Here is a 19,726-nt window from a genome sequence, read left to right as displayed (position 1 = left end):
CACCACTATAAATATCAGTGAAACAAAATACCTGAAGGCCTTGTTCATCGTTGCTGGAGAGTTCAACTAGGCCAAACTCAAGACATTATTGCAAACTTCCACAACACATCTCCTGTCCCACCTGTGGCCCATGCATTTTGTCCATTGCTACACAAACATAATTGGCACCTACCAATCAAATCCCCTATCTCTCTTTGAAAAATGGGACCACAAGTTTTTACTCCTTGTACCAGCATATCAGAATAAATTTAAGCAGGAGAATCCAGTCAGCAATGTCGTGCAATGCTTGTCCGAGGCAACCGAAGAGCTTCTATGTGACTGCTTGGAGTCAGTGGACTTGTCTATATTCAGGAACTCAATGGCCACACTAGTCGAGTATGCCACCACCATCACAGACTTCATCAGTAAGTTGATGATTGCACGCTAAAGAAGGTAGCATGTGCATTCCCCAACCGGAAACTATGGTCTGACTGGGAGATCCACTCCCTACTAAGTCAAGGTCTGTGGCGTTCAAGACAGGCGGCCCTCATCAATGCGCAAAATCTAGGTATGACCTTTGCAAAGCATCAGAAATGCAAAGAGACAATACCGGATTAAGTTAGAATCGCAGACTAATGACATGGACTCTCATCACTTGTGACAACTTAAACATTTGCCTGCAGCAGGCGACAAGCAAAAGCTGCGTACAATCTCTGGCAACTGCGCACCCCTCCCAATGAACTCAATGCATTCTATGCTCGTTGCAAGCAGGAAGCCAACAAGCCATTGCCAACTGTCCCAACAGCCTCAGTCATACCCATACCTGCTATCACAGCCTCACAAATCAAATCAGCCTTCTTGAAAGTGAACCCAAGGAATGCAGCCCAGACAGAGTCCCTGGCCTTGGACTTGGATCCTGCATGGACCAACAGGCGGGTGTGTTCGCAGACATCATCAACCACTCCCTGCTCTGCTCCGAGGTTCCCACCTGCTTCAAGAAGACTACCGTTATTCCAGTTCCAAAGAAGAACCAGGCGTGCCTCAATGACTACCATCCATTGGCCTTGAAGTCTATCATTATGAAGTACTTCAAGACGTTGGTCATGAGACACGTCAACTCCATATTCCTAGATTGCCTTGACCGACTGCAATTCACATGCCATCACAATCGCTCCACAGCAGATGCTATCTCCCTGATCCTACACTCATTAAAAAAAAAAAAATATAGAGTACCCAATTCATTTTTTCCAATTAAGGGGCAATTTAGCGTGGCCAAGCCACCTAGCTTGCACATCTTTGGGTCGTGGGGGTGAAAACCCCCCCAGACATGGGGAGAATGTCTCTCCATATGGACAGTGACCCACAGCTGGGATCAAACCTGGGACCTCGGCACCGTGAGGCAGCAGGGCTAACGCACTGCGCCACTGTGCTGCCCAGACCCTACACTCATTGCATCTCGAAAACAAGAACTCCTACATCAGACTCCTATTCATTGACTACAGCTCCGCATTCAACACCATAATTCCAGCCAAGGTCATATCAGAACTCCAAAGCCTAGGACTTTGCTCGTCCTTATGCAACTGGATCCTCGACTTCCTGACCCATAGACCACAATCAATAAGAATAAACAACGCCATTTCCTCCACGATAGTCCTCAATGTCTGGGCCCCGCAAGGCTGCGCACTTAGCCCCCTGTTTATACACAAACACGACGGTGTGGCAAAATGTGGCTGTAACCCCATCTGTAGATTTGCTGATGACACGGCCGTTGTGGGTCGGATCTCAAACAACGATGAGTCTGAGTACAGAAGGAAGATAGAGTACCTATTGGCATGGTGCCATGACTACAATCTCTCCCTCAATGTCAGTGAAACTAAATAGCTGGTCATCGACTTCAGCAAGGGAAGTGTTGGGCACACCCCTGTCTGCATCAGTGGTGCCGAGGTCGAGATGGTTGACAGTTTCAAATTCCACAATCTCTCCTGGTCCACCCACATCGACGCTACCACCAAGAAAGCACAACAGCAGCTCTGCTTCTTCAGGAAACTAAGGACATTAGGCATGTCCACATTACTCTTAGCAATTTTTAGAGATTTATCATTGAAATCATGCTATCTGGCTGCATCACAGCCTGGTATGGTAACTGCTCATCCCTAAACTGTAAGAAAATACAGAGAGTCGTGAGCACATCCCAGTCCATCACGGAAACTCACATCCCATCCATTGACTCGGTCTACTCCTCTCGCTGCCTTGGGAAAGCGGGCAGCATAATCAAAGAGTCCTCTCACCCGGGTTTTTCTCTCTTCCAGCAGGTAGAAGATACAGAAGTCTGAGTACACGCACTAATATTCAAAAACAGCTTATTCCCCGCTGTCACCAGACTCCTAAACGACCCTCTTATGGACTAAGGTGATCTCTCTATGCATCTTTTCTACTGTTGTTAGCACTATACTTTGTACTCTTCACCCGATGTCTATGTCTATATATTGACATTGTGTACTCATCGTATGTCGTATGTTTTTCATGCATGAGATGATCTGCTGGGACTGTACACAGAACAATACTTTTCACTGAACCTCGGTACACATGACAATAAATCCAAATCTGAACAAAATCTAATATATTCCGTGCCCTCAACACCAAGAGCTCAATCACGAGATATCATATCGCTTCAGTGGTATCCGACACTCAAAAATGATCACTCGGTATTTAGATTCCAAATGTGAATGTAATCCTCTCCAAACTGTTCTACTGATATTCAAGGTGTAGCATCCCTCTTTAACTGAGGAATACCCATTATGCTTGAAATGGTTTTGGGGTGACTATTCATTGCACAGTGCAACGAATAAAATCTCTGGAAATAATTGAAGTCCCCTCTCAATGATCCCACGCTGAAATCAAATGCAGGTCATCGATCAGTGACAACATTTGGAAACAATGGCACACCGAGGGAAATTCAGACCCTGCAACAGATACTAACAAATCAACTGATACAACAATAAGAACAGAAAAAAAAAGACCTGACTGCTAATGCACATATTCTGTACGTGGAAATTCAGATGGATTTACACTCAAAGTGGAGGAGGACGGTTAGTTGTTAGCGGCAAGGCCTTGAGTTCTTGTTATTGCAGAGACTATTATCTTACAATAATGTTATATGTAAAAGCAGGAAGTAAAGGTTAATAACAACATATTATTGAAGTGATTAATTTTGGAATGTCGAATTTGAATGCTGAACACAGGGTTAAAGGCAGTATTCTTGGAAGTGTGGAGGAACAGAGGGATCTTGGGGTCCACGTACATAGATCCCTCAAAGTTGCCATCCAGGTTGATATGGTTGTTAAGAAGGGGTACGGTGTGTTAGCTTTCATTAACAGGGGGATTGAGTTTAAGAGCCGCAAGGGTTTGCTGCAGTTTTATTAAAGCCTGGTTAAACCACACTTGGAATATTGTGTCCAGTTCTGGTCACCACATTATAAGAAGGATGTGGATGTTTTGAAGAAGGTGTAGAGGAGATTTACCTAGATGCTGCCTGGACTGGAGGGCATGTCTTATGAAGAAAGGTTGCGTGAGCTGGGGCTTTTATCATTAGAGCGAAGAAGGAAGAGCGGTGACTTGATGGAGATGTACAAGGTGATGAGATGCATGGATAGAGTGGATAGCCAGAGACATTTCCCCAGAGCGTAAATGGCTGTCATGAGGGGACATAATTTTAAGGTGATTGCAGGAAGGTACAGGGGAGATATCAGAGGTCGGTTCTTTACACAGCCTGGTGAGTGCGTGGAATGCACTGCCAGCAGAGGTGGTAGAGTCAGAGTCATTAGGGGCATTTAAGCATCTCTTGGACAGGCAATAGACAGCAGTAAATTGAAGGAGTGTAGGTTAGGTGACCTTAGATTAGGATAAGTGTTCGGCACAACATCGTGGCCGAAGGGCCTGTACTGTGCTGTACTGTTCTATGTTCTACGTTCTATCTCATCGAAACCTACAAAATACTCAATGGATAGATAGGGGAGATACAGGGAGGAGATTTTACCCTGCTAGCAGAGTCCAGAATCAGGAGAAACAATTACAAGATATACAATTAAGACAGAGATGAGGAAAAATGTCTCCACTCCGAGGGTTGTGCATATTTAATTATCTCTGATCCAGAGGACTGTGGAAACTCAGTTACCTAGCATGCTTACAGCAGATTCCGCCGACTTTCTAAATGTCAATGACATAAAGGGGTGCTGGGATAATGTGTGGTAAAGGGCATTGAAATGAATAATCATCCATGATCACATTATATGGCAGAGCAGGCTCGACGGGCCTACTCTTTGGCCATACTCCTGTTCCGGTGTCACCAAGTTGCTGCTCAGGGAAAGATATCGCAGGAGAGTTTAGGTGGAGCGTTATTTTGTATCTCAGCCGTGTTGCACCTGTCCTGGGAGTGTTTGATGGGAACAGTGCAGTTGGAGTTTTACTCTATCTAACGCTGTGCAGTCTTGCATAAGTTCAGCAGAACCTCCTGTTGCTTACTTTTGGTTGGTTCAATTGGCTCTGTTTTATAACCTTTGCTCTCGAGTCGCCAGGTATCTTTATGATACCGCCACGAGGTTCAAGTTCAAGTAATGATCAATAACTCAATACACCAATTAGTAAGATTCAAATCAAAGCACATTTATTATACACAGTAATCGCTACTCATGCTCAAATTCTACTTCTAAGCTACTTCAACAACTAACAGGCCTATACTTAGCTTCGGACTGGCTCACCAGGTCAGGGGAACAAATGGCCTTTCGTTCGTGTTCTGAGTCTGTGGGATTCGAAGTTGGTACGGACTGGTAGCTAGGAGCGCCTATCTCATAGCGAGCATTGACTTAAGACTTACTGGATATCGGCGGCGGCTGCACCGGTCACTGTCAAGGGTTGGTTCGCGTTGCTGAGTGACCCGGTCAAGAAGGACGATTTGAACTTGGGGGCTTAACTTTATAGTCCCCAGGGGCTTCCAGCCTTTCGGGGCGGACCCTGTACCTGGTTCCCAGTGATTGGACTTCGTTCCAATCGCTTGGTTCGATTTCTCCAATACTGGAGTGGTTCCCCAATCGATGGGCGGTCTTGAGGTGTCCGTTAACCTCTTTTGTGTTGGCTCCTGCTGGCGCCGATGAGTCTGGCTTGGCCTTGTTTATCCCAAATGTTTTGATTGTTCCCGGGGATCGCTCATTTAGTATGTAGATGGCTGCTACATTATTATGCAGATGGCTGCTTGTATCGATGCTGTCTAGGCTTTTGCAGAGTTTAATACACAGTAAACTTGCATCTGCTAGTTCCTGCCTCTGTTGGCTGAATTTCCCTGCAGCCTTTGTTGTTCTCCATTTTACGTCGGGAGTTGGCCAACCCAGGTGGCTATACTCCTTGCTTTGTACTCTGTGTCTCTGTTAATACATCCTCGAATACTATAGTCTTTATAACCTGCTCTCTACCTACCCTTCTACCTTCAATAAGCCATGCATATATACAACCAGGTACCTCTGCTCCTGCACCCCTTTAATAATGTTAACCCTGATGGAACATTGTCCCTCGATGCCCTTCCTAGCAAAATGCATCGTTTCACACATCTCTGCACTGAGCGTCATCTTCCGTGTGTGCCCCATCCACCAATTTGTCAATGTCCATTTGAAGTTCTATACGTTCCTCACAGTTCCCGATACTTCCACGTTTGAATATGTACATTAATATACATTAATATGTATCAGGAAAGCAAGGACTCCAATACTGACCCTACGGGAACACCATTACAAACATTCCTCCAGCCAAAAAACATTGGCCATTACTCTTTGTTCCAACCATTCAGCCAATTTGGAATCAACATTGCTACTTCCCTTATATTATGTGAGCAATGTGAGACATGGGCATTAATGCATTTTGAACCAAAACCTGAGGAGTTAAAGAAAATTCCAATGGCTGCAGGATGTGAGACATGGTTTTTAGTTTCATTTGTGCATGTTGAAGATTATTTTTGGTCCAGAGGATTTGTCAGCTGAAACTGGTCTTATCCTGAAAAAGTGTTTACACTTGTTTCAGAAACATGAGCAAAGCTGACATTCATGAGTCGTGAAATTGTGGTTTACCTTCTGACAGATGCAACGTTGTTTGAATGGGAGATTCGGATTTGGCTATTGTGGAAGCTTTAAACTGAACTGTGTTCCTTTGAAGAATCTGTTTCACTTTTAATGCCGCGAGAGAATTAATAATAATTATAATGATTATCAGTGATTATCAGTGTCACAAGTCACAAGTAGGCTTCCATTAACATTGCAGTGAAGGTACTGTAAAAATCCGCTAGTCGCCACTCTCTGGCGCCTTTTCGGGTACATTAAGGGAAAATTCAGAATTAAATGTCGTATCAATGTTTGATCAATAAGCAAGACAAGCAGATGTATGGGGCGGGGCGAGGGTGGGGCGGAGTTTGGGGATGGGGCAGGGGTGATGCAAGATACGGAGCATGAGATGGCAGGGAATCACAAATTGAAGGCGTCAGACCCCCTCTTGATTCAGAATGTGAATATATATGTTTGAGAATCCTTGGCTAATAATTCCAAGTTTCCATTCCCACACCTTGCTGTGAATTTGAGTTCTGAAGTTTATAAAATTAATTATGTAATAAAAATGCGTCAGGGTGCATCAATTCACATTCCGTGTGCTGCTGTTGAGCCCGTGTGTGTGTCTGTGTTCGCGTGTGGCACAATTTCACTGTATTTCGTAACGATTGAATATAATGAGATAGAAAGTTTATCAAAGTGTATGCAAATCGAGTGTACTGAAGCTGTAAGCTTAAATAACAAAGACATTAAAATTCCTGGAGAGAACTGGCCAAATTGTCAGAAATAGATTTCATTGTCGGCAAATGTGTGGTCTTACACTTTATAACGGAGACTTTATGAATGGTAAATATTCCATGTCTGCGTATGTTTCCTCCGGGTGCTCCAGGTTCCTCCCACAGTCTAAAGATGTGCAGGTTAGGTGGATTGGCTGTGCGTAAAAACTGCCCCTTATTGTCCAAAGACGTACAGGTTAGATGGGGTTATGGGGGATCAGGCAAGGGAGTCAGCTTAGGTATGGTGTTCCCTCAGGGGTAACTGGTGATTTGTTCGGCCAAATGGTCTCATTCAAAATTGTATGAACTCTAAGGTTGACACATCCTGAAATTAACCCCTCTGAATTGAATCTTTTGTTGCATTTGCCCCTCATCTCCCCTAATGCGTGAGGTCAGCTTATTCACAATACGGCTTCTGTGAAGCATCTTGGGACAATTCTGCTCAAGGTTCTCTATAAAATGCAAGTTGCTGCTGTGCTTCTGAGTGTCCAGTGTACTGCAGGTGAAACGAAAGGATTCACTCCCATCCGCTTCTACAGAATCATAGAAGATTTGGCTCTTTGGAGCCTGGCCCACCATTCAACATGGTCATGGCAGATCACCTATCTCAACACCATACTTTAGTGCTCTACTGCACATCCTCTCTAAACCTCCTGCCCCTTATCTTATTTCTAAGCCTCGTGAATATCGATCCATCCACGAAGGGGAAATGTTTCTTCCTGTCTACTCTATCTGTGCTCCTCATAATTTCATATATCTAAATCAGGTCCCCGGTCTTCTCTGCTCCAAGCAAAACAATGCAAGTGTATCCAATCTCTCTTAAACTCTATGCCTCGGCTAATAAGGGCAAATATACCATCTTCCATCTTAACTTGCATGCACGTGCTCTGCTACCTGATGGGACTTTTATGCACACCAGGCTCCCTCTGATCCTTGGTGTTTCCAAGGGTCCTCCCTTTTATCATGCATTCCCTTGCCTTGTTTTCCAGCCCAAATGCATCATCTCACACTGATCCGGATTGAATTCCATTTGCCACTGATCAGTCAATCTATCCAGCCCGGCTATACCCTCCTCTATTTCATGGTTATCCACCTCAGTATTTACCACCCCACCAATTTTTGTATCAGCCACGAACTTACTAATCATCTCTCCAACTTCTACACCTAAATCATTTCTATAAACCACAAACAGCAAGAAGCCAAACACTGATCCCTGCGGATCCATTTATATCGATTATGCACAGGTTTCCAGTCAGGAAAACACCCCTCACCGTCACCCTCTCCTTCCTGACACTCAGACGTCTTGGGAACAATTTGCCAAATTTCCTTGTATCCCTTCGGCTTGTATTTTCGTTATCAGCTTCCCTTGTGGAACCTTATCAAAAGCCTTGCTGTAGTCGAAGTAGACTAAGTCTTTTCCCTCATCTGTACACCTGTTCACCTCTTCGCAAAAATTCAACAAAGTTGCTCAGACATGACGTCACCTTAACAAAATCATGCCGACTGATTTTGATTAATATCTCCACATGCAGCTTAATTCTTTTTATGGGAATTATTTCCAAATAGTTCCGCAACACTTAGGTTAGACTTTCTGGCCTGTAGTTCTCTGGTTTTTCCGTATCACTTCTGGACTAATGATACCAGTTTGGCTATCCTGCAATCCTCCGGCCACTCTCATGTGACCAGAGCGGAATTGAACATTGCCAGCGCCTCTGCTATTTCCTTCCTTGCCTCAATTACCAGCGTGGGAGACATTTAATTGCCCTGGACAGTAGTCTACTTTTAAGCCTGCCATACAAATCAGAACCTCCTCTCTGCCCATGTTAGTCGATTTGATTGTATTACAGTCCTTATCCCTGATATATAACCCCATACTTCCCTCTCACGAGTGCACACTGGCACAAAGTATTAATTTAGAACCCTACCTACATATTCCGGCTCCACACACAGATTACCACTGTGGTCCTTATTGGGCCCTATTCATCCTTCAATCATAATTTACTTGAAACAACAATGTTCCTTTATATTACCTTTAATCTCCCCTTTTTGCTCTCCTAATTTCCTTTTTAAGTTCCCTCTTGCAGAGTCTACACCAGTTTCTTGCCCTTCACAGCTTTCTGTGGTCGACAAATCTACGGGATCTCGACCGGCTGAGTGAAGAATTTTCTCCTCAACTTATTTCTCAATGGTCACCACCATATCCTGAGACGGTTGCCCCTTTTCTAGATGCTCACCCCAGCCAGAGAGAACAATATTCATGCGTCCAACCTTCCAGTCTGTCCGAATCTTATACTTCAACCGGTCCCCTCTGATTCTTCTAAGTTACGCTATTACAACCCAGTCGACCCAATATCTCCTCAGACAACAGTTCTGCCATCCCAGGAACCAGTCTGCGAAACCTATGCACCACTTCCTTTATGACAAATATATATTTTCTTATATAAGGAGATGGAAACTACACACAATACACCCGGTGAGGTCTCACCAAGGTCCTATGTAGCTGCAATAAGAAATTATTGCTCCTGTACACAAGTCCTCTTGCAATGAAGGCTGCCATACTATGTGCATCGCCTTCCTAAGTGTTTGTTGTACCTGTGTGCATAGTTTTAGTGATTGGTGGATCAACCCACCAAGGTGCCTTTGTATGTCAACATTTCCCAATTTATCACCGGTTAAATAATACTCGGCCATTTTGTCTCTCTGTCTGAAATGGATATATTCACATTTATAAACATTCTACTGATCTTCCATATATTTTGCCACTCACTGAATTTGTTAAAATCACATTGAAGCCTGTTTAACACCCTCCTCATCATCCACAACCCTACCCATCTTTAGGTCGTGAGCAAACTTGGAAATAATACGTTTGGTTCCCTCATCCAAATCATTGATGTAAATCTCGTGTGAATCTCAGTGTCGACTCTGAACAATGTACAGAGCAATGTAATATGGATCTACCTCTAAAATTACCTTTCCCATTTCCTAAATTGCACTGGTAACGTTTCAAAAGTGATTTGTTGCCTGTGAAACACTCTGGGTTAAACTACCGTCCCTCCAGACTTGTTGGTCCTTCTGATGTCATGTGAGAGTACCTTTAAGAAATGGGTGTTTATAAATGGGTGTGTATATAAATATCTGTAGTGAGAGTACCTTTAAGAAATGGGTGTTTATTATTGCAGTGATGTCAGCGAGTGAGTGGAGCTGGGCTGTCTGTCAGCTTTTTACTTTTGTTTTAGGCTGTTTGCTGCAGGGTGTGTTTTAGTTTCGTTTTCAGAGCTGGGCAGCTGCAGTCACAACCAGAAGGGGTATTAGTCTTTTTTCCTGTAATCTAAAAGCTGTAAATTGATCCTTTGGTGATTTAAAACTAATAACTGCTCTCAGTAGTGCCTTTAACCTGATGTGCTTCTGTTAAAAGTTTTGTTTAAAGTCTTATGGATGTTAAAAGGAAAGCTTAAAGGATTACTTAGTATTGTATTCTTTGTGGGTTGTATTTGAATTAATGGTTGCTAAGGTGTTCACTGTATGTTTTAAAAAGGTTAACTTGAGTTCATAGAATAAACATTGTTTTGCTTGAAAAAATACTTTTCCATTTCTGCTGTACCACACCTGTAGAGTGGGCCGTTTGCTCCCCATACCACAATCTATTAAAAGTTGTGGGTCAGGTGAAGTCCATGATATACTTTGGGGTTCTCTAAACCCTGGCCCATAACACTGAATAGAAATCCAATTTATCTCCTTCCATTTACAAATGGAGAAGAGTTCTTCTGCATTTTATATATGTTTAGTGAATGCTGCCTATGTCAGAGTATGTGTGCTATTGTGTGTGTGGACACATCCACAGAAACGCACACATACAGAAACCCAGAGATTAAAACACTCACCCACTTGGATTGTGGGAACACATTTAATATTTCCAAATGTGTTCATGACACTAAACTATGTGAAATAAGTTGTGAGAGTGATTCAAAGAATCCTCAAGGGGATTTGGACAGGCTGAGTGAATAGACAAGGATATTTAAGATGAACTATAATGTGTATAAGTGTGAACTTGTCTACTTTGGTCGAAAAAACCCAGTGCATTTTGTCAAAGATGCGAGATTGGAAAGAGTTGATGCCCAGAGAGATCTGGGTGGTGTCCGTGTCGATTTAACACTAAAAGCCAAAATGTAGCTACAGCCAGCAATCAGGAAGGCAAAAGGTACATGAATGAAATGAAATGAAAATCGCTTATTGTCACAAGTAGGCATCAAATGAAGTTACTGTAAAAAGCCCCTAGTCGCCACATTCCGGCGCCTGGTACGGGAATTGAACCGTGCTGCTGGCCTGCCTTGGTCTGCTTTCAAAGCCACCGATTTAGCCCTGTGCTAAACCAGCCCCTGGTTTGCATCTCAAGGAGATATTTGTATAGGAGTGAATGTGTCATCGCTTCTCGGCCTTTTGGCTAAGATCAAGTGTCTGTAGATTGAGCCTTTGGTTCAGATCTGATATGTCTCTCTTGTGGGGACCATGAATTGGATTCAATTTGAATTAGTTTTTTGGAGCAGGCGAGGAGCTGGATTAGGGGTTCGCCCCTGACCCACACTCTGAGCCCTGGCTTTGGAACTCAGAAAAGGTAAAAAAAAAAGGTGTGAATGTGTCTTGCTGCAATTGTACAGAGCCTTGAGCAGACCGAACATGGGCCATTGTGTGGTTTGGTCTCCTTGTCTAAGGAGGGATATAGAAGGAGTGTAATGGAGATTTGCCAGATTAACCCCTGGGATGGTGCGATTGTCTGATGAGGAGAGATTGAGAAAATGTACCTTTCTTCGGTAGAGTCCCGAAGAATGAGAGGTGATCTCCTTGAAACATACAAAATTATTACAGGGCATTAAAAGGTAGATATAGATTGGAAGTTCGCCATGGCTGGTGAGATTAGCAGTAGGGGACAGAGTCTCAGTATAGTTGGTAGACCATTGCAGACTGAGATAAAGAGGACTTCTTTCATTTCGAGGATGGTGAATCTTTGGAATGTTCCAATTCGAGGGCTGTGGAAGCATGTTCAAGAGAGAAATCGACTGTGTGTAATAGAATAGGAATGTGTGCGAGCGTCGGTGCGTGCCGTGATCTGTTTGAATGGAGGAGCAGGCTCAATGGGCCAAAAGGCATACACCTGCTCCTTGGTTATTTGAGACTTAAAGACACACACAAACATACACACACATACAATTAGCCACAATATTGCCAATGACACAAAACATTAGACAGCATTGGAAGCAACATAGCTGCAAATATCAAATTTCAAAGAGTAATTAATATATTGTGAATAGACAAAACTGGTGGATACGTTTCAGTGTAGAACATAGAACATACAGTGCAGGAGGAGACCATTCGGCCCATCGAGTCTGCACCGACCCACTTCAGCCCTCACTTACACCCTATCCCCGCAACCCAATAACCCCTCCTAACCGTTTTGGTCACTAAGGGCAATTTATCATGGCCAATCCACCTAACCTGCACATCTTTGGACTATGTATGGGAATGTAAGATGATGACTTAGAAAGCATGGAACAATGTTCTTTATAAATGATGAGAAGACAGAAACAGTAGGGCAGCAGGGCAGTGGGATGAGTTTGGTGATTGATACAAGACTATGAGGAGAGAGAGGATCAGTGGGATTCGTTTTGAGTGTTGATATATGGTTGTGAGGAGAGAGCAGAGCAGCAAGATGAGTTTGGGGATTCATTATGGGCTATGAAGAGTGAGCAGGGTAGAGGGATTAATTTGTGGATTGATAAAGGACTATGAGGAGAGAGCAGAACAGTGTGATTAGTTTGGGGATCGATACAGGGCTATAATGAGAGAAGAGCTAGCTAAAGTCGACTGGGAGCAAAGTTTTTACGGTGAAACAGTTGAGAAATAGTGGAGAACCTTCCAAGCGATTTTTCACAGTGCTCAGCAAAGGTTTATACCAACAAAAAGGAAGGACGGTAGAAAGAGGGAAAATCGACCGTGGATATCTAAGGGAATAAGAGAGAGCATCAAATTGAAGGAAAAAGCATACAAAGTGGAAAAGATTAGTGGGAGACTAGAGGACTGGGAAATCTTTATGAGGCAACAGAAAGCTACTAAAAAAGCTACAAAGAAGAGGAAGATAGATTATGAGAGTAAACTTGCTCAGAATATAAAAACAGATAGTAAAGGTTTCTACAAATTTATAAAACAAAAAAGAGTGACTAAGGTAAATATTGGTCTTTTAGGGGATGAGAAGGGAGATTTAATAATGGGAGATGAGGAAATGGCTGAGGAACTGAACAGGATTTTTGGGTCGGTCTTCACAGTGGAAGACACAAATAACATGCCAGTGACTGATTGAAATGAGGCTATGACAGGTGAGGTCCTGGAGATGATTGTAGTGATGGGCAAGCTAATGGGGCTAAAGGTAGACAAGTCCCCTGGCCCTGATGGAATGCATCCCAGAGTGCTAAAAGAGATGGCTAGGGACAAATGCACTAGTGATAATTTACCAAAATATACTAGACTCTGGGGTGGTCCCAGTGAATTGGAAATTAGCAAACGTGACACCACTGTTTAAAAAAGGGGGTAGGCAGAAAGCGGGTAATTATAGGCCAGTTAGCTTAACTTCGGTAGTAGGGAAGATGCTGGAATCTATCATCAAGGGAGAAACAGTGAGGCATCTGGATGGAAATTGTCCCATTGGGCAGACAGGGCATGGGTTCATAAAGGGCAGGTCATGCCTAACTAATTTAGTGGAATTTTTTGAGGACCTTACCAGTGCGGTAGATAATGGGGAGCCAATGGATGTGGTATATCTGGATTTCCAGAAAGCTTTTGAAAAGGTGCCACACAAAAGGTTGCTGCATAAGATAAAGATGCATGGTGTTAAGGGTAAAGTAGTAGTACGGATAGAGGATTGGTTAATTAATAGAAAGCAAAGAGTGGGGATTAATGGGTGTTTCTCTGGTTGGTAATCAGTAGCTAATGGTGTCCCTCAGGGATCAGTGTTGGGCCCACAATTGTTCACAATTTACATAAATTATTTGGAGTTGGGGACCAAGTGCAATGTGTCCAAGTTTGCAGATGACACTAAGATGAGTGGTAAAGCAAAAAGTGCAGAGGATACCGGAAGTCTGCAGAGGGATTTGGATAGGTTAAGTCAATGGGCTAGTGTCTGGCAGATGGAAGATAATGTTGACAAATGTGAGGTTATCCATTTTGGTAGGAATAACAGCAAAAGGGATTATTATTTAAATGATAAAATAATAAAACATGCTGCTGTGCAGAGAGACCTGGGTGTGCTAGTGCATGAGTCACAAAACGTTGGTTTACAGGTGCAACAGATGATTAAGAAGGCAAATGGAGTTTTGTCCTTCATTGCTAGAGGGATGGAGTTTAAGACTAGGGAGGATATGCTGCAATTGTATAAAGTGTTAGTGAGGCTACACCTGTAGTATTGTGTTCAGTTTTGGTCTCCTTACCTGAGAAAGAACGTACTGGTGCTGGAGGGTGTGCAGAGGAGATTCACTAGGTTAATCCCAGAGCTGAAGGGGTTGGATTACGAGGAGTGGTTGAGTAGACTGGGGCTGTACTCGCTGGAATTTAGAAGGATGCAGGGGTGGGGGGGGGGGCATCTTATAGAAACTACTATAAAATTATGAAGGGAATAGATAGGATAGATGGGGGCAAGTTGTTTCCACTGGTGGGTGAAAGGGGGCATCGTCTCAAAATAAGGGGAAGTAGATTTAGGACTGAGCTTAAGAGGAACCTTCACCCAAAGGGTTGTGAATCTATGGAATTCCTTGCCCAGTGAAGCAGTTGAGGCTTCTTCATTAAATGTTTTTAAGATAAAGATAGATAATGTTTTGAAGAATAAAGGGATTAAGGGTTATGGTGTTCGGGCCGGAAAGTGGAGCTGAGTCCACAAAAGATCAGCCATGATCTCATTGAATGGATGAGCAGGCTCGAGGGGCCAGGTGGCCTACTCCTGCTCCTAGTTCGTATGTTGTTATGTTCTTAATGAGAGAGCGGGGCAGTGGGGGTAGTTTAGGATGGGTACAGCGATATTAGAAGAGCGTGAGGTAATGGGATCAGATTGTGATTGATAACTGGCTATCGGTAGAGGGCAGGGCAGTACGATTATTTGGGAATTAATACCGGTTATGAGGAGAGAGCAGAACAATGGTTTTAGTTTGGGGATTGGTGCAGGGCTATGAAGAGAGAACTGAACATTGGGATAAGCTTGGGGCTTGATTATAATTTATGTTGAGAGCGTGGGAAGTGGGATGAGAGTAGGATGTATATTGGGATATCGGTAGGGCGTGAGGTAGTGGGATCAAGTTTTAATTGATAAATGGCTATCGGTAGAGAGCGGGGCAGTGCCATTATTTGTAGATTTGTACCGGGCTTTGGGATTAGTTTGGGAATTGATGCAGGGCTATGGGGAGATCGAGGATCAGAGGGATTAGTTTACAGACTTGTTTGGAGATTTCTAGATGGGGCAGTGCACTGGAAGCTTTACTCTTTATACAACTCCATGCTCTATCTGTGCTGGGAGTGTTTGATGGGAACAGTGCAGAGGGCGCATTACTTTATATCTAACCCTGTTATGTACCTGTCCTGGTAGGGTTTGGCATGGACGGAATGGAATGGCCTTTACTTTGTTTGGATCCCCATGATGTACCTTTGATGGCTGTGATTGGTGGAGTTTCTTACCCTCTAATCAAAGTCTTCTGTTAGTCTCTCCATCTGTCTCTCTCCATCTGTCTTTTTCACTCTCTGGGAATCTATAAATAAAATCGACAAACACAGTCAGCCGTTTCAACTTACCTCACTGTCTCCATTTTATGCGAGCACAGGCCTGAGGTATTAATGACAGCGTTGGCATAATAATGCGTGATTTTAATATGCACATAGACGGGATTAATCGAATTGGCAAGCATAACCTTGAGGGTGTATTAGAGATTGTTTCTTGGAAGGATATGTCATGGAACCAACCAGTGAGCAGATTTCTCTGGATTTGGTATAGTGTAATCAGGAGGGATTAATTGATGACCCACAGTTGAGGATCCTCATTGGAATAGTGACTATAGTATGATATAATTGAAAAGTGGAGCCTACACTAGCGTTCTGGGCTTAACAACCTATTAATTAAATCGACATGAGTTCAGATGTGGCCCCAGTAGAGTGGTCAGAATGGCCGAAAGGCTAAATAATAATCGCTTATTGTCACAAGTAGGCTTCAATGAAGTTACTGTGAAAAGCCCTAGTCGCCACATTCCGGCGCCTGTTCAGGGAAGCCGGTACGGGAATTTAACCCACGCTGCTATCCTTGTTCTGCATTACAAATCAGCTGTTTAGCCCACTGTGCTAAACCAGCCCCAGAAGCTGACAAGCAGTGGCAGGTTCTTAAGGATATACTCAATTCCTCGCAACTAAAATATATTTCAGAGAGGAATAAAGGCGGAATGATGGGTACAACAAACGTTCATGGCTAAGCAATTAGGTTAAGGACAATATAAAAAATAAAACTAAGGTATACCATTTTGCACAGGCCAGAGGCAGGCAGGAAGATTGGGAAATTTTCAAATTTAAAAAAGGGTTACTAAAATATTATAAAAGCAGCTAAGGTAAATTACGAATGAAAACTAGCGTAAAATATCAAAAAGAGCAACAGCTTCCACAAGTACATACAAGGGAAGAGAGTAGCTGAAGTGAATGTTGACTCCTTAGAATATGAAACCAGCGAGTTAATGATGGGGAACACAGGAATGGCAGAGATGCTAAATCAATAGTTTCCCTCCGTTTTCACGGGGAGGACAACTTAGAGGAACGGATTATTCAGAAATGGTGGAACAGAACAATCAGCATCAAAAGGAACAGTACTCAAAAAACTATTGGGAGTGAAGGCAGACATTTCCGCAGGGACTGATTGCCGACATCTTAGGATGCTAATGGAAGTGCAGTGGAGATAGTGAATCCATTGTTATAATATTCCAAAATCCCCTGGACACGGAAAAGGTTCCAGTGGAATGGAAAAATGCGAATGTAACGCCCTTTGTCAAAAAGGGAGGGAGGCAGAATGTACAAAATTACAGACAATTTAACATCTATTATCGGGACATTGTTAGAACATTATTACGAAGTAATATCAGTACATTTGAAAAACCAAAATGCAATCTATCAGTGTCAGATGGTTTTATGAAGAGTAAATCATGTTTGACTAATTGGCTCGAGTTCTTAAAATATGGGACAAACCAAACGGATTATGGGGATCCTGTAGATGCAGTATATCTGGACTACCAAAACGCTTTTGAAAAGGTGCCACAAAGAAAGTTGATACACAAGGTCCCCACCGATAAACCGGAAAAAAAACATCCTTGAAGGCACCAATCACCTCGAGCGTCGTAGGGTCGAGCACACGGAGGTTAAGAGTAAATAGCACAAGGACCACAGAATTCAGAGCATCCCACCCACCCATCTCATCAAACACAACCTGCCAAATCTGGGGCACAGGCTGCAGATCCAGGATCATACTTTTCAGCAACTGTAGAGCCCAGAGTGAATGATTGAGTGAGTGAGTCCTCGATGCTGAATGATTGCCCAAATAATAAGTAGTAATACACAAGGTGAAATCACATGGGATTAGGGGTAATTCCACAGCTTGGATAGAAAACAGGGAGTTGGAATAAATGGGACTTTTCTGGATAGCAGGATGTAAGTAGTGGTGTGTCAGAGGGTCCGGTCCTTAGGCACCAAACAACGTCTGATCTGATGATGGAGGCGAGGTTATTGATGAAGCAACTGTCGATGGTTGGGCCTAGGACATTACCCTGAGGAACTCTGGCAGTGATGTCCAGAACAGAGATGATTGGTTTTCAGATAATCAGCACATTGATGTAAGGGTGGAAAATCAGCGAATGTGTGCCTGAACCGGTGTGCATATATCCCTGTATGACTGTATCCCTGTGTGCATATGAGTGTGCCACCCGGTCCATATATGTGACTGTGTCTGTGCGTCCCTGCGTCCATATGTGTGTGTTTCCATGGGTACATGTGTATGAGTGCAGCTGGGTGCAAATGTGTATGTGTGTGTCTCAGTGTGTCGAGTGCCTGTCTCCCTGTATGCTTGTGTGTGCACACTTCACAATGCATGTAGCTTTGTGTATGTGCCAGTTTGTTTCCCTATGTCTTTGTGTGCTTGTGGAGGCATATATGCCATTGTGTTCGTACGATGTGTCTGTGCTCTCTGTGTTGCTGTCCATGTGCGTCCCTGTGTGAGCATCTTGATTGATGAGGACAGTATCGTGGGAGCTTTACACAATATTTAATACCACCCTAAACCTGTTACGGGGTGGTTGATTGGGACACTGTAGAGTGAGATTTACTCTGTATCGAAACCTGTCTTTGGAGTGTTTTATTGGGAACTGGAGAATGAGATTTAATCCGTATTCAACCCTGCCCTTGGAATGTTTGATGTGGCCACTGTAAAGTGAACTTTACACACTATCTAACTCTGTCCTGGACCTGTTCTGGGTGTTTGATGGGGACAGTGCTGTACCTGCCCTGGAAATGTATGGAAGAAGATTTACTCTATATCTAAACCCGCCCTGTACCCGCGCTGTGAGTGTTTGATGGCGACAGTGTATGTACCCTGATGTACTTTTGCTGGTAGTGTTTATGGTGTTTCTTAATCTCCAATCAACATCTTCTGCTAATCTCTACATCTCTCTCTACGTCTCTCTTTCTCTATCTCTTTCTTGGGAATCTGTAAAATAATTTGCAAAAAGCAGTCAGCTATTTCAGGTTTCTTCACAGTGGCCATTTTATGTGAGAACAGCACTAGACATTATTGACAGAGCTGGCTACTCTATAAGGTAATGTTTGTACATTAAATGCCTATCTCCATGTATGTGGTGTCCATATGTGTGTGTGCCCTTTGTGCATGTGTGCCTTCGGGTGCATGTGGGTTTGTGGGTCTGTCTGTGACGGTTTGTGTGTGTGTTTGTATCAGTGTGTTTATTTGTGTGTCTGTGAGTGTTTGTGAATGTATGTATGCCATTGTTTCTTTATGATCTGTCTGTATTCTGTATGTTGGTGTCTGTGCATCCCTGTCTGAGCATATGCACCTCAATGCTTTTGCAAAAATGTGGGCGCACACAATTTTGGGCGACCCCATTAAGTCTCTGGTCAGTCCCCTCTGATCTAAAGAAATCCCATCATGTGTAATCTTACCCCCAACCATGAAATTCTCTCGTCCAGACAACAACCTCTGTAAATCTCCTCTGGACCGTCTCTAATGATCATCAGAACTGCACACTCTTATTCTAACCCCCGTCTAACTGTGCTTCATACAGGTCGAGCATAACCTGCACCACTCTGGTATTTTATGCACCAGTCTTTAAGGAAAATATTCCCTCGCCCCTCTTACCCCTTTGCCACAGCAGGTGCGGTATGAGTTTGGAACTCTCCGTTACATTTTGAGTTATATGGGAGGCATGGTGGCACAGTGGTTAGCACTGCTGCCCACACAGCTCCAGGGATCCGGGTTCAATTCCGGCCTTGGATGACTGTCTGTGTGGAGTTTGCACTTTCTCCCCGTGTCTGCGTGGGTTTCCTCTGAGTTCTCTGTTTCCTCCCAAAGTCCAGAGATGTGCAGATTAGATAGATTTGCCATGGCAAATTGCTTCTTAGTGTCCAAATAGTTAGGTCGGGTTACAGGGATAGGGTGGGGACGTGAGCTTATGTAGGTTGCCCTTTCCAAGAGCCAGTGCACTTCTGCACTGTACATTCTACGATTCTATGATTGTGGGCGATGTCCAATTTCAGGACAAACTTCTACTTTGTTACAATGATATTTGACCTTGAACTTCATTGTAGTTTTAATGAATGACT

At 43.5% G+C, this 19,726-nt stretch overlaps 1 long non-coding RNA gene and 1 other non-coding gene across 2 annotated transcripts in view; one reads left to right on the top strand and one right to left on the bottom strand.

Moving 5' to 3' along the window:
- LOC140398801 (uncharacterized) overlaps positions 1–19,726 on the bottom strand; it is a 66,196-nt gene that overhangs the window by 16,168 nt on the left and 30,302 nt on the right. Inside the window, exon 3 of the long non-coding RNA XR_011937559.1 lies at positions 15,548–15,618. This is a non-coding gene — a long non-coding RNA (uncharacterized lncRNA). The remainder of the gene's footprint in view (positions 1–15,547; positions 15,619–19,726) is intronic.
- On the top strand, positions 11,260–11,453 carry LOC140399503 (U2 spliceosomal RNA). The gene has a single exon (XR_011937704.1). It is a non-coding gene; the product is annotated as a U2 spliceosomal RNA (small nuclear RNA).

Source organism: Scyliorhinus torazame, chromosome 22, assembly GCF_047496885.1.
Source record: "Scyliorhinus torazame isolate Kashiwa2021f chromosome 22, sScyTor2.1, whole genome shotgun sequence".
Classification (NCBI taxonomy): Eukaryota; Metazoa; Chordata; class Chondrichthyes; order Carcharhiniformes; family Scyliorhinidae; genus Scyliorhinus; species Scyliorhinus torazame.
The sequence above is the reverse complement of the archived record's forward strand: the minus strand, read 5'-3'. Positions and strand labels throughout refer to the sequence as shown.